The sequence below is a fragment of the Bombina bombina genome, chromosome 6 (assembly GCF_027579735.1).
Source record: "Bombina bombina isolate aBomBom1 chromosome 6, aBomBom1.pri, whole genome shotgun sequence".
NCBI classification, from domain to species: Eukaryota; Metazoa; Chordata; class Amphibia; order Anura; family Bombinatoridae; genus Bombina; species Bombina bombina.
In genome coordinates this window covers 652042520-652056876 of record NC_069504.1, presented here as the reverse complement: position 1 = coordinate 652056876, position 14357 = coordinate 652042520, and the positions used below count along the sequence as shown (strand labels likewise).

Here is a 14357-nt window from a genome sequence, read left to right as displayed (position 1 = left end):
TACGCTTAGCTAAAGTAGAAACTGCTCCCTCCACCTTAGGGACCGTTTGCCATAAGTCCCGTGTGGTGGCGTCTATTGGAAACATCTTTCTAAATATCGGAGGGGGTGAGAACGGCACACCGGGTCTATCCCACTCCTTAGTAACAATTTCAGTAAGTCTCTTAGGTATAGGAAAAACGTCAGTACTCGCCGGTACCGCAAAATATTTATCCAACCTACACATTTTCTCTGGTATTGCAACTGTGTTACAATCATTCAGAGCCGCTAACACCTCCCCTAGTAATACACAGAGGTTTTCCAGCTTAAATTTAAAATTTGAAATATCTGAATCCAGTTTGTTTGGATCAGAACCGTCACCCGCAGAATGAAGCTCTCCGTCCTCATGTTCTGCAAATTGTGACGCAGTGTCTGACATGGCCCTAATATTATCAGCGCACTCTGTTCTCACCCCAGAGTGATCACGCTTACCTCTTAGTTCTGGTAATTTAGCCAAAACTTCAGTCATAACAGTAGCCATATCCTGTAATGTGATTTGTAATGGCCGCCCAGATGTACTCGGCGCTACAATATCACGCACCTCCCGAGCGGGAGATGCAGGTACTGACACGTGAGGCGAGTTAGTCGGCATAACTCTCCCCTCGTTGTTTGGTGAAATATGTTCAATTTGTACAGATTGACTTTTATTTAAAGTAGCATCAATACAGTTAGTACATAAATTTCTATTGGGCTCCACTTTGGCTTTAGCACATATAGCACAGATATCTTCCTCTGAATCAGACATGTTTAACACACTAGCAAATAAACTAGCAACTTGGAAATACTTTTCAAGTAATTTACTATAATATGAAAACGTACTGTGCCTATAAGAAGCACAGAAAAAGTTATGACAGTTGAAAATTAATAAACTGAAAAGTTATAGCATCAAATCTTTGTAAAAAACACAATTTTAGCAAAGGATTGCTCCCATTAGCAAAGGATAACTAACCCTGATAGCAGAAAGAAAAAAAAAATAAAAAAAAAAAATACAGAAATAAACGTTTTTTTTTATCACAGTCAACTACAATCTCACAGCTCTGCTGTGAGTGATTACCTCCCTCAAAACAAGTTTTGAAGACCCCTGAGTTCTGTAGAGATGAACCGGATCATGCAGGGAAGACAATAAACTTCTGACTGAATTTTTTGATGCGTAGCAAAAGCGCCAAAAAAGGCTCCTCCCCCTCACACATAACAGTGAGAGAGATCAGTAAACTTTCATAAATTAAATAAAACGACTGCCAAGTGGAAAAAAATAGTGCCCAAAACATTTTTTCACCCAGTACCTCAGAAAATTAAACGATTTTACATGCCAGCAAAAAACGTTTAACATTAATAAATTGAGTGTTATTAAAAAGCCTGTTGCTAGTCCCTGCAAATTAGGCTAAAGTTTTATGCATACAGTATAATTCCAGTGAAGTGCCATTCCCCAGAATACTGAAGTGTAAAATATACATACATGACAGCCTGATACCAGTTGCTGCTACTGCATTTAAGGCTGAGTTTACATTATATCGGTATGGCAGAATTTTCTCATCAATTCCATTGTCAGAAAATAATAAGCTGCTACATACCTCTTTGCAGATTAATCTGCCCGCTGTCCCCTGATCTGAAGTTTACCTCTCCTCAGATGGCCGAGAAACAGCAATATGATCTTAACTACTCCGGCTAAAATCATAGAAAAACTCAGGTAGATTCTTCTTCAAATTCTACCAGAGAAGGAATAACACACTCCGGTGCTATTATAAAATAACAAACTTTTGATTGAAGGTATGAAACTAAGTATAATCACCACAGTCCTCTCACACATCCTATCTATTCGTTGGGTGCAAGAGAATGACTGGTAATGGCAGTTAGGGGAGGAGCTATATAGCAGCTCTGCTGGGTGAATCCTCTTGCACTTCCTGTTGGGGAGGAGTTAATATCCCATAAGTAATGGATGATCCGTGGACTGGATACACTACAAGAGAAATAAATTTATCAGGTAAGCATAAATTATGTTTTTTCGTACTTTAGATAATTGTATTTAATTGTATTTAATTGTAGTTAATTTAGGGAATTAATTTAATTATATTGTAGTGTTAGGTGTAATTGTAACTTAAGTTAGGTTTTATTTTACAGGTAAATTTCTATTTATTTTAGCTAGGTAGTTATTAAATAGTTAATAACTATTTAGTAACTATTCTACCTAGTTAAAATAAACACAAAGTTACCTGTAAAATAAAAATAAACCCTGAGATAGCTACAATGTAACTATTAGTTATATTGTAGCTAGCTTAGGGTTTATTTGCTAGGTAAGTATTTAGTTTTAAATAGGAATAATTTAGTTAATTGTAGTAATTTTATTTAGATTTATTTAAATTATATTTAAGTTAGGGGGTGTTAGGGTTAGACTTAGATTTAGGGGTTAATACATTTAATATAGTTGCGGTGACGTTGGGGGCAGCAGATTAGGGGGACCTCTCAACGCTGCTTTTTAAGGCTAACGCAAGACTCGTAATCTAGGCGAAAGAGAGGAATGATTGAGGGGGCAGATATGAGCAAGGGATATAGAGAAGGGGCAGTAAAGGGAAAAAGAATGGATAGAGGAGGGGGAGTGATGGAGAAGAAAAAAGTGGGAGCAAAAGAGAAGATGAGAGAGGAGCAGGAACAGAGTGGAGAGATAATGGAAGGATAGAGGGGAGATAGAGATGAAAGCATGATAGACAGTGGTGAGATTAAAGGGTTAGAGGGGGAAAAGGAGAAAAGAAACAGAGTAAAAAGGAATATTGAGAGAAGGGGTACACAGAGAGAGAAGAGACGGTAAAGAAAGAAGAAAGGAAAGTGGGGAACAGAGAAGACAGAGAGAAGAGAGGATAGACAGAGATGATAGACAGATATACATATATATGATAATCAATAGTCATGTCAGTTATACAGTCATATTCCTTTCCTAAAATACAGTGTTAACTGTGTTATAAAAATCATTTAACCCTTTTAACATAAAGAATGTATATAAACGGATGGTCTTCCATTATGAGTAACCTGAAAAAACAGTCTACACATTGTATTAAATCTTTTAGTGCTGCAAATTGCATTTAAAGCTTGATATACCTGCATGTTTATTATAGCTCTTCAAAGAGAAAACTGAACTTATTGTGGGCCGTTATGTAACTAATATTAATTTATATCAGAGTTTTAGTGACAGTTGCAAAGATTTGTGCTTGTCAGTTAGACACTTTTCCATCTACCCAGTGACTAGCTAATAAGGGTTACTACTACCCCAGGATTCAAAAAGTGCTAGGGGAGTCTAGTGGTGGGCACTGGCAGGAACCGCCACCGCAAACATATACTCTATCGTCTGCCTGGCCTTAGTAAATATTAGTGGTGTGTACCTACTTTTGGATGACTGTGCTGTGGAGTTTGCTGAGGAGCCGAGGTACCGCTGGGCAGAAGGGATAAAACACGGTCACATCCGATCTGACCCCTGCACGTCAATATCCGCTACCCTGTCACTCCCTCTCAGCATGTGGTCATGTGGTATCTAAGAGTACTGCCTGCCCTGGTGCCGCCCCCTGTAAAGTGGCGCCAAAGAAATGGCAAAAAATAAATAAATTATAATGGCAGCATTTAAAAAAAAAAAAAAATTGCAGTAAAAGTTTGCACCAGCTTGCTTGAGGGCGGGGCCCCCCTTACCTTGCACGAGTGTGGGGCCCCCTAGGTCGCCTTGCCCTAAGGCCGGCCCTGAGTCCAGAAAATTTTTAATATTTAATATCCCATAAGTAATGGATGATCCGTGGACTGGATACACTTAACAAGAGAAAAAACAACACTAAATTACAGAAAATAATAAAATAATTACAAGTTTTTTAAACTAATTACACCTAATCTAATCCCCCTAATAAAATAAAAAAGCCCCCCAAAATAATAAAAAGCCCTACCGTATACTAAATTACAAATAGCCCTTAAAAGGGCCTTTTGCAGGGCATTGCCCCAAAGTAATCAGCTCTTTTACCTGTAAAAAAAAGTACAATACCCCCCCAACATTAAAACCCACCACCCACACACCCAACCCTACTCTAAAACCCACCCAATCCCCCTTAATAAAACCTAACACTAACCCCTTTAAGATCACCCTACCTTGAGAAGTCTTCACCCAACCGGGCCGAAGTCCTCAATGAAGCCGGGCGAAGTGGTCCTCCAGACGGGCAGAAGTCTTCATCCAGACGGCATCTTCTATCTTCATCCATCCGGCGCGGAGCGGGTCCATCTTCAAGACATCTGACGCGGAGCATCCTCTTCTTTCGATGTCTTCTTAGTAAATGACAGTTCCTTTAAATGACGTCATCCAAGATGGCTTCCCTTCAATTCCGATTGGCTGATAGAATTCTATCAGCCAATTGGAATTAAGGTAGGAAAAATCCTATTGGCTGATTGTATCAGCCAATAGGATTTTTCCTACCTTAATTCCAATTAAGCCAATAGAATGCAAGCTCAATCCTATTGGCTGATCAGCCAATCGGAATTAAGGTAGGAAAAATCCTATTGGCTGATGCAATCAGCCAATTGGATTGAAGTTCAATCCTATTGGCTGATCCAATCAGCCAATAGGATTGAGCTTGCATTCTATTGGCTGATTGGAACAGCCAATAGAATGCAAGCTCAATTCTATTGGCTGATTGCATCAGCCAATAGGATTTTTACTACCTTAATTCTGATTGGCTGATAGAATCCTATCAGCCAATCGGAACTGAAGGGACGCCATCTTGGATGACGTCATTTAAAGGAGCTGAACGCTGCTTTTTTTGCAGGTGTTAGGTTTTTTTTCAACCGGCTCTCCCCCATTGATTCCTATGGGGAAATCGTGCACGTTTAGCCAGCTCACTGCTACCGTAAGCAGCGCTGGTATTGAGGTGAGAAGTGGAGCTAAATTTTGCTCTGCACTCACTTTTCTGCTGCTAACGTCAGGTTTAAAAAAAAACGTAATACCAGTGTTGTCTGTAGGTGAGCGGTGAGCATAAACTGCTCGTTAGCACCGCACATCATTCCCGACAAAACTCGTAATCTAGGCCTTTGTTTTCTCTTCTCTCCTTCTGTCTCTTATTAATGAAAAGTGTGTACTGTGTGTGTACTGTGTAGTGTGTGTAGTGTGTGTGTGTGTGTGTGTGTGTGTAGTGTGTGTGTGTGTGGGGGGCTATTAACTAAATGTGTGCCAGATTCTTTACCACATTTACAGAGCTTTTCTTCTGTGTGTGTGTCTGTGTACTGTGTGTGTACTGTGTGTGTACTGTGTGTGTGTGTGTGTACTGTGTGTATGTGTACTGTGTGTGTACACTTTGTGTGGTGTGCACTGCGTGTGCTGTGTGTGTGTGGGCTGGCTGTATGTGTGTAGGCTGTGTGTGTGTGGGGGGGGCTGTGTGTGCGGTGTGTGTGTGGGCTGTGTGTGTGTGTGGGCTCTGAGAGTGTGTGTGGGCTGTGTGTTGGCTGTGTGTGTTGGCTGTGTGTGTGTGGGCTGTGTGTGGGGGGGCAGTGTGTGCAGATGTTTGTATGTGCATGTGTGTCTTTATCTGTATGCATGTGCTTGTGTATATGTGTGTGCATATGTTTGTATGTGTATGTGCATGTGTATGTGTGTGTTTGTATATATTTATGTGTATGTGCATATGTCTGTGTATCTGTGTATGTATGCTTGCATGTGTTTGTATGTTCTTGTGTGTGTGTATCTGTTTGTGCCTAAGTGTATGTTTGTGCCTAAGTGTATGTATGTGCATGTGTGTGTATATATACATATACATACATATTTATTTATTTATTTATTTATTTATATATATATATATATATATATATATATATATATATATATTATATATTGTGTGTCAAGCAAATAGTAATTTCAGGCAAATGGCTTTTGCAAAAACAAATTGGTCCCTGCTTGCCAATACACACACAGGTACCCCAGGAAAGAAAACCCTGTTCACCAACAGATGCTAAAGCACGCCGGGAAAGTGGCCCCTGCTTGTCAATATGCACCTAGGAAACCCAGGAAAGTGGCCCATACCCATCAATAGCCACCTAGGCACCCCAGGACAGTGGCCTCTGCTCACCAATAGGAACCAACAAATCCTTAATGAAATATTGGCCCTTGCTCACGAATATACATCCAAGCACCCTGGGAAGTGGACCCTACTTGCCAATAGGCACTCGGGAAAGATGGTCCCTGCTCATAAATAGGTGTTCAGTCACCCCAGGAAAGTAGCTCCTGCTCGCAAAAAGCTGCCTAGGAAACCTCAAGAAAAGTGGCCCCTGCTCACCAATACACAACATTAAAGAGACATTTTAAGGGGCATTAGACGGGATAATAAAACATTAAATAGACATTAATGGATGCATAGATATTTGTTCAATTTTATTAGTACATTTTCATAAACACAGTTTGTTTGTTTTTGTAAACAATATGAGCAACCTGTGTGCTATTTCTATACTGCTGTAATATAGTGACTGCAAAATAGCTGATTAGAGTCTTTCAGGACTAGATTGGCAAACAGGGACCACTTTTCTGGGGTGCCAAATTGTGAGCAGGAGCCACTTACCCACGGTTCTTGTTCATGTTTAGCGAGCAGGAGCGTCTTTTTCTGGGTGCCTTTGCACCTATTGGCAATCAGGGGCCACTTTCCCAGGATGTGTTTTGTTGAGCAAGGGGACACTTTTCTGGTGTGCCTGAAAGTCAATTGGTGAACAGGGGCAACTTCCCAAGCATGTCTGTGCACCTATTGGTGTGCAGGGGCCACTTTCCTGGAGTGCTTGGGCACCTATTGGCTAGAAGGGGCCACTTTCTAGGGGTGTCTCAGCACCTAATCGTAAGCAGGGGCCACTTTCCCAGGGTGCTTGGGCGTGTTTTGAAGAGCAGGAGTCACCTTCCTGGGGTGACAGGGAGACAATTGGTGAGCAGGGGCCACTTTTCCAGGGTGCTATTGGCTACTAGGGGCCACTTTCCCGGGATGCCTGAAAGTCTTTTGGCAAGTAGGGGCCACTTTCCAAGGGTGTCTGAGCACCTATTGGAGAACAGGGGCCACTTTCACGGGATGCCAGGCACTTATTGGCAAAAAGGGACCACTTTCACAGGGTGCATTGGACCTAATGGCGAGCAAGGGCCACTTTCCCAGGGTGCCTATTGGTGAGCAGGGGCCCTTTCCAAGGGTTATTGACCATGTTTTGTTAAGCAGGGTACACTTTCCTGAGGTGCCTGGAAGTCTATTTGCATGAAAGGTACCCTTTTCTTGAGTGCCTGGGCACCTATTAGCGAGCAGGTGCCAATTTTCCTAAGTGCCTTGGGGCTTATTAGCAAGGGCCACTTTTCCATGCTGCTTGGGAGCCTACTGGCTAGCAGTGGCCATTTTCCTGGAATGCCTGGACACCTATGTGAGAACAGGGGCCACTTTCACAGGGTGCCTGGGAGCATTTTGGTGAGCAGGTACCGCTTTCCAGGGGGATTGGGCATGTTTTGTTGAGCAGTAGTCACTTTCCTGGGGTGCCTGAGTGCATATTGTCAAACAGGAGCAACTTTCCCAGGGTGCCTTGGTGCTTAATGGTGAACAGGGACCACTTTTCCAGGGTGAGTGGGCATGCTTTAAAAAGCAGGGGTCACTTCCTGGGGTGCCTGAGATTGAATGGTGAGCAGGGGCCACTTTCCCAGGCTGCATAGGAGCCTATTGGCAAGCAGGGGCCATTTCCCTGGGGTGCTTTGGCAGCTAATTGGATTTTCTAAAAACTATTTGCCTGATTACTAGTTAGGCAAAAGGTGTTTTCCTAGGCAAATAGTTTTTAAAGCTGAAAAGAATCCTAAAATAACTATTTGCCTAAGCAGTTGGCTGTTTGAACTTATCAATTGTTTTCAGTTGTTACTTATCAGTAGTGACGGTATCATCTACCTCTAAGGCAACAAAGAATTCCCGTAGACCCCTGAACATTTCTGATTTGCTAGACCCTGTCAACTATTAAACACAGACTCAGACCATGAAGTACACAGGTGAGCAGGAGGCACGTCAGAGCATAGGATGTTCTGGTATGTTACATAGATGTTACATATCTGTCAATGGGCTAGATTATGGCCCCAGAAGGCACCAGTTTGCTCCATAATTAAATATAGAGAAAGCAGTAAGGATAGATCCTGAATATCTGGGACAGACTAGAGCACATGAACAGTATAAAGGCACAGAAATAGTTAAAGCCATGGTTAAACAAATATAGTAATAGTACAATGTACAACTGATGTACAGTTACAGTAATTGCATACTGTCACTTTAAGTGAAATAGCTCATTTAAGCTGAATTTAATAAAGCCCAGCGTGTAAGAGTTTACTTACCTTTCACCCTGAGAGCTCCTTCCCTGCTTGTGAAAATGGCTACCCAACTGCACAGCAGTTACATTTAAATTTAAAAGACCGGTAAATACAGTACAAATGCATAAGCAACAAATGCATAAAAGAAAGACAATGCAGTAACACTTAGTCTAAATTTCAGATGAAGTAGATATTTTTTTTTTCAGACAAATTTTTAATTATTGTTTTGAATGTTTTCTCAAGTGTTTCTTTTTTTAAACAATACTATTTATTAGACATGTGCATTTGCACCAGTTCTCTTAAGCCTGGGTGTTCGACTTACCTTTCCTCTGAGAGCTCCTTCCCTGCTTGTGAAGATGGCTACCCAACTGCACAGCCGTTAAATTTAAAAGATCAGGAAATACAGTAGAATTGCATAAGCAACAAATGCATAATACTTGGTCTGAATTTAAGATGAAGTAGATATTTTTTTCAGACACATTTTTAATTATTATATGGAATTTAAACTGCATTTTTTGTGTGTGTTTTTTAAAACAATATTTATTAGACGTGCATTTGTTTTTGGACGAATGCATATCAGTTCTGAAAACCGGATATTTGTTTACGTTTACAAAAACGAATATCTGAATGAATGCACTAATAAAATTTAAAGAAAACGAAATTTAACAGTATTTATTTGTTTCCTTTAAATTGATTTTTAAGGCTTTATACTTACCTTATCGCGTTCTGGAGAGCTCTCTAAACCAATCCTATTCTTGACAGGTACCTGGCCGCGCTAACAGGAGGCTAAGTGCGCTCGGCACCCAGGACATGCACTAACTTTAGTGCAGGTCCTGGGAGCCAAATTGCTAAGCCTCCTGTTAGCGCGGCCAGGGTTCTGGCAAGAAGAGGATCTAGAGAGCGTGTTAGGGGAAGTATGTAGCTACACAGGTAAACTTTTCACCTGTAGCTTCAAAACATTTACATTTGTTTGAACGAAAACTAATGTAAATGTTTTTAACAAAAATTCTATTTTCAGTTTGCTTTCAACTAAACGAAAAACGAATAGTGCAGAGAACAAATATTCAGGGAAACAAATTTCCTCTAATGTTCATAACTGAAATTTCGTCTAAAATTATTTTTTTCCCTGCACATGTCTAATATTTATTTTTTGTTATATAAATATGTTATAAAAGACAGTAGCAGAAATGTTATACAAATGCTGTTATGTAAAAATTTAAAGTTGCAGCTAATGACTTTTATAACATAATTAGATAATGAAAAATAAATATTAATGTTAAAAAAGTGCACCCAAAAAACAGCTGTTTAAATACAATAAAATAATTACTACAATATGCATTATACAAGAAAATACATATAATTAAAACATTGTATATACAAATAATGCTCCTCTAAACTATTAACCCGTTATGCACCCTCACCCCCAGCACAACCTAACCCGTATACACTATCAATTCCTAATCTGCCATAACAATCCTATAGCTATTAACCCCTAACCTTTTAACCCCTAAACCGCCAATACCCCACCGCAATAAGCCCTACACTACTTAACCCCTAAACCACCACATCCCCACCACAAACTACCCATAATCTATTAACCTCTTAACCGCTAATATCCCCACTATAAAATACTCCCTAACCTATTAATCTCCTAACCACCACACCCCCATTGCAAAATACCCCCTAACCTCCTAACAGCTAAACCTCTTCAAGACCCCAAACCTAAGACCCCCTAAATTACATAAAAAATGAACACTACTATTACAATATATAAAAAACACTACCATTACAAAAAATAGAAAACACTAGCATTACAGATTTTTTTTTTAATAAAAACAAAAACTCAACCAGTAAGTCTATCCTAAAACTAAAGTCCCCATTAAAAACGGGTTGGTGATATATTTAAAAGGGATCCTTTACTTTACATCATCAATGCAGGTGGCAAAACAGCTTGGAATATTTTTCCAGCTCTGCCACCCATTGCAATGCATAGTAACACTGATGTCAACTGCTTGGAAAATTGTGCTGGCTTTCTCAACATGGCGATCATGGGGGCCTAAGAGAGTATGTATATACATTAAGTTCAAATGTAAAAGACGCAATGGAAGTCCTACAAAATTTAAATTTGACACCAACTACAATTTTAGTAACAACAGGTGTAGAATCCCTGTATACAACCATTCAGCACAATTGTGACATACAAGCTGTAGAATAGTTTCTAAACACCAATAAAAAAACAATGCAAGTCATAATCAATCCATAGTGCAGTTATAAATTTTGAATCACAAAACATTTAAGGATAATTTTTTCCTACAAATACAAGGTACGGCCATGGGGACAATTTATGCCAAGTTATTCTTAGACTGGTGTGAACATATTATGGTCTTCAATAAATGAAAGGTATATTCAGTATGTCCCTTTAAGGATAAGGTACATAGATAATATCTTATTTTTATGGGAAGGTCCAGAATCTATCTTTCATGTCATCTTTTATAAAAAAATTAAATTCCAACAATCTTAACATTAAATTAACATATGAATCAAGCTATTTAAAGATATCATTCCTGAATTTACAAATAAAAAACAAAAAGATGGATATTTAAAAGCAAAGATATATAGAAAAAAGAAAGGTACAAGTACTGTACGCTATCACATAAAACAAATTTTCATGCCAAGAGCATGTTTAAAGCAATCCCAAAAAGGGGAATTCCTTAATCTACGTAGAAATTTCTCTGATAGAATCCAGAGATTAAACAGACTACTTCAAAGAGATTATAGTAAAAGAGCCATAAAAAAGTCACAAAAGTGCTATAATATGTTATATGGTGTGATAAATACATTATTTCTGATGACACATTCTCTGTAGTACCAGGTCGTTTTATGTACTGCAGAGTACTTTGGTGCTGCTTAGTTCTTCTGATTAATAAATTAGCTTTGTAGTTGGCACAGACAATTATAAGTTATTGTTTTATATAAGAGTAAATTAATTATTTGTTCACAGAAGCAATTAAGCAACAGTTTTACCTATTTATGTAATTATGCAATTAAATGTATATGTTCATAAATATATATATATATATTTAACTCCTTAACGACCATCATGTACCCTATACGTCGCTAGTCTTTAAGAGTTTTTGACCTGTAATAGCATGGGTCTCGCAAGCTAGGATATCAAAAACACAAGCCTCATTAAAAGAGCAGCAATGTACAGGGTACAACACTGGTCATACAGGGGTTAAACAAAATGTTTGCTTACCTGATAAATTATTTTCTTTCCTAGCATGGAGAGTCCACAAATCCATTCTAATTGCTAGTGGGAGGAGGCAAAGAACACCCCAGCAAAGCTGTTAAGTATCACTCCAACTTCCTATAAGCCCCCAGTCATTCAGCCGAAGGAATATGGAAAGAGAAGATGACACAAGGGTATAGAAGTGCCTGAGTTTTATAGAACAAAAGCTGTCTTAACTCAAAATAAGGGTGGGTCGTGGACTCTCTATGCCAGGAAAGAAAATAATTTATCAGGTAAGCATAAATGTTGTTTTCTTTCCAATGGCATGGAGAGTCCACAAACCCATTCTAATTACTAGTGGGAACCAATACCCAAGCTAGAGGACACAGAATGGAAGGGATCACTGCTTGAAGAACTTTTCTCCCAAAAGAAGCCTCAGCTGAGGCAAAAGTATCAAATTTGTAGAATTTGGAAAAAGTATGCAATGAGGACCATGTGGCCACCGTGCAGATTTGCTCCACAGATGCTTCATTTTTGAAGGCCCAGGAAGAAGAGACAGATCTAGTGGATTGAGCCTCCCGATGATAAAGACAAAGAATGACTGGGGGCTTATGGGAAGTGAAAGTGATACTTAACAGCTCTGCTGGGGTGTTCTTTGTCTCCTCCTGTTGGCAAGGAGATGAATTCCCACTAGAAATTAGAATGAATTTGTGGACTCTCCATGCCATTGGAAAGAAAACACACACACACAGGGTGACATTGCTAAACAGAAAGTTAATTTAATTGTGCATTTGTTGGTGATGTCTAAACAGAAATTAATATATATCACATATTTCATGTATTTTTACTATTCCAATTTGTTAGTGACTTTTTGTTAATGACCAAATTAGTGGCTAATTGCTCCTATTGAATGATTTATGGTGATAAAAGCTATGAAATGTGGTGAGAGAGTAAAGCTTCAGAGGAAGGTTTGAAATTAGATAGGGGAACACTCATTACCTTAATGATGATGGCCTTGTAAAATACTTCAGAAACCTTTTGCTGGAAATCATAAAAAAATATCTGAGAAAAAAAGAAAAATAAATGTATTTTTCTTTAAACATTTCCATGGTCTAAAAAAAAACACATAGTCACATAGGAAAAGGTTTGTCATGCACACGGACAGCCATATTCACTTTTTATTAATTTCACACTGGTGCCATGGGCATACAAACAGCATGACTAAGGGCATATAGCAGGCCCAAAACACTGTTTGTATGCCTGTGTGAAATTAATAAAGTCCTATTTTAAAAAGGCTGGATTTACATTGTGTTATTTTTAATTCAAGTGGGACGTGGCAGTCCTGGTTGTGTGCTGCTCTCCAAACCAGTTGATTTTATTGAAAGTTAGTCATATTAATCTAACTATTATAGATACATATATATAAATGAATATCAATTTTACTGACCTCATCAAAGACTGGGTTGTTCCCTCTGCGTATGTGCGTGGTGTACACTTTGTGTCCCACAATGACTTTCACCACTGGTTTTAAGTTGTTACCAAATAGATGGCGGCCAGAAATTATTCGAATACGGAACTATGGGAAAACATCATAAGCTGTAACCACTGCAAATAAATTCAGATTATCCTAACTTTGTGACAACATAATGAGGCCTGTTTATCAAGCTGTCAACCGCAAATACGCTTGAACTCCACAGCGTTATTGTGGAGAACCTGATTCCCCTTAGTTATCAAAGCCTACAGACCGGCAAAAGTAGAAATTTGTGACGTAACATACAATCCGCCTGTCTCAGACCGACACAGATCGATGCTTACGTCACTACAGATGTTCCAAATGCAAATTTGGCACAACCTGACTACTTTTGCTAGTTAACAAATTCCTAGCAGGTACGCTCGACACTATTCCGGCCCAGCGTACCTGCTTTTCAATCCGCCACCCTGGAGGCGGCGGATGCTATAGGAATCAAGTCTGAAAGCAGCAAAAGCTCATGTTCGCTGCTGCCCGATATCTTATTGATTCCTATGGGAGAATAAAAGTTATGTTTACACCTAACACCCTAACATGTACCCCGAGTCTAAACACCCCTAATCTGCCGCCACCTACATTATATTTATTAACCCCTAATCTGCTGCCCCTACACCGCTGCCACCTACATTATACTTATTAACCCCTAATCTGCCGCCGGACACCGCCACCACCTACATTATACCTATTAACCCCTCACCTGCCGCTCCCGACACCGCCGCCACCTACATAAAGTTTTTAACCCCTATCCCGCCGCTCCTGGAGCCCACCGCAACTAAATAAAGTTATTAACCCCTAAACTGCCAGCCCCCACATCGCCATAAAGTAATTTAACCTATTAACCCTTAAACCTAACAACCCGCTAACTTTATATTAAATATTAACTCATCCCTATCTTATAATAAATTTAAACTACCTCTATATTTTGTATAACTTAGTTGTTAGTTTTTTGAAACTTTGTAATTTTTTATTGTAGATTTAAATTATTTGAGTAGGGTTAGGTTTTTAAATATATAATATAGTTCATGATATAGCTAATTTAATAGCTTATTGTATAGTTAATTTGTATCTTATTGTAATTTAATATAAGAGTTAGGGTAGATTAATTATTAGTTTAATATAGTTTAATGTAATTTTAGTATAATAGTTAGGGTAGATTAATTATTAGTTTAATATAGTTTAATGTAATTTTAGTATAATAGTTAAGGTAGATAAATTATTAGTTTAATATAGTTTAATTTCATTTTATTATA

At 38.9% G+C, this 14357-nt stretch overlaps 1 long non-coding RNA gene across 1 annotated transcript in view; it reads right to left on the bottom strand.

The window, feature by feature from the left end:
• Positions 1 to 13037: 13037 nt before the first annotated feature.
• LOC128663390 (uncharacterized) overlaps positions 13038 to 14357 on the bottom strand; it is a 31497-nt gene continuing 30177 nt past the window's right edge. The window contains exon 3 of the long non-coding RNA XR_008402861.1: positions 13038 to 13155. This is a non-coding gene — a long non-coding RNA (uncharacterized LOC128663390). The remainder of the gene's footprint in view (positions 13156 to 14357) is intronic.